At 39.1% G+C, this 1,434-nt stretch overlaps 1 protein-coding gene across 1 annotated transcript in view; it reads right to left on the minus strand.

Moving 5' to 3' along the window:
- Positions 1-1,434, minus strand: part of mRpS18C (mitochondrial ribosomal protein S18C) — a 50,444-nt gene that overhangs the window by 21,346 nt on the left and 27,664 nt on the right. The window lies entirely within an intron of this gene.

Consider the following 1,434-nt stretch of genomic DNA (forward strand, 5'->3'; position numbering starts at 1 on the left):
CTTGTTACTTTTCCTACTCGGTAACGAGTAACTGTAACTTGTTATTTTTAAAAAGTAACTTTCCATTCCCTGGCACCAAATTATTAAAATTGCTTGTCAATTTAATTCGCGATAATTAAGTAGTTTAATTGCGTTATTCCGGAAAAACAATTCGGCGCGGAGTTCAAAAAGATTACAAATATGGTATGTACATATATAATAATTCAAAATTTAATTATTTGAAGCAGTAAAAAGACCCGGCTTCGACCGTTACAAGACTTTAATTTCTAGTATTGATTGTATTCTCACATATACGATCTAAAATAAAGTTTCTTAATATTGTCAGAGATGTTGATAAGTGGAATTGTGAACTATTTAATTATGTTGTTAAAATTGAAGTTCTTTTTCTCTTGGCGTCTTTGCATATTAAAAATTTAAATCGGTGCTAAATATAAACTCCAGAGAATAGTCATTGTCTAATAAGATTTCAACGATCAGTTTTAAATTTTTTTTATGAAACTCTGGATCAGACAGGAAATTTGTTACTGATAATTTATTAGTACGCATGTGACTATGGTACATGTAATACGATTTGCGACAACCTAGTAAGTGCTAATCATATTAGGTGTACAACTTTGCTTCCGCCGTTTTTTTCCGAAATTCGAGGCTTTATTGTAAAAAACTGGTTATACATTTATGATTCAAAGTATTGTCCATCGCTGGCCACTAATTTCTCCCATCTTTTCAGGCAGCGTACGAATCCCGCGTCGAAAAAACTGGTCATCTTTTGAGGCGATCCACGAATCGATCCAACTTTTTACTTCATCATACGACCGGAAGTGCTGGTTAGCCAGGCCGTGTGCCATTGATCGAAACAAGTGATAGTCAGAGGAAGCAACGTCTGGAGAATATGGCGGGTGGGGTAAAACTTCTCATTTCAACGTTTCCAAGTATGTCTCGACCACTTTCGCAACATGGGGTCGAGCATAGTCATGCTGCAAAATCACTTTATCGTGTTTCTCGTTGTATTGCGGCCGTTTGTCTTTCAATGCTCGGCTCAAACGCATCAATTGCGTTCGATACCGATCACCTGTGATTGTTTCAGTCGGTTTTAACAGCTCATAATATACTACGCCAAGCTGGTCCCACCAAATACAAAGCATGACCTTGGAGCCGTGAATATTCGGTTTGGCCGTCGACGTGGAAGCATGGCCGTAAGCCATACTCCCTATGATTTTCTGCGCTTGGGGTTATCGTAATGAACCCATTTTTCGTCCCCAGTCACAGTGCGATGCAGAAATCCCTTCCGTCTTTGCCTTTCAAGCAGCTGTTCACAAGCAAACAAACGCCGTTCAACATCTCTCGGCATCAACTCGTACGGCACCCAATTTCCTTGCTTCTGAATCATTCCCATGGCTTTAAGGCGTTTTGAAATGGCTTGTTGAGTCACTCCCA

This window comes from Trachymyrmex cornetzi, unplaced genomic scaffold (genome assembly GCF_001594075.2).
Source record: "Trachymyrmex cornetzi isolate Tcor2-1 unplaced genomic scaffold, Tcor1.1 scaffold1406, whole genome shotgun sequence".
Taxonomy (NCBI): Eukaryota; Metazoa; Arthropoda; class Insecta; order Hymenoptera; family Formicidae; genus Trachymyrmex; species Trachymyrmex cornetzi.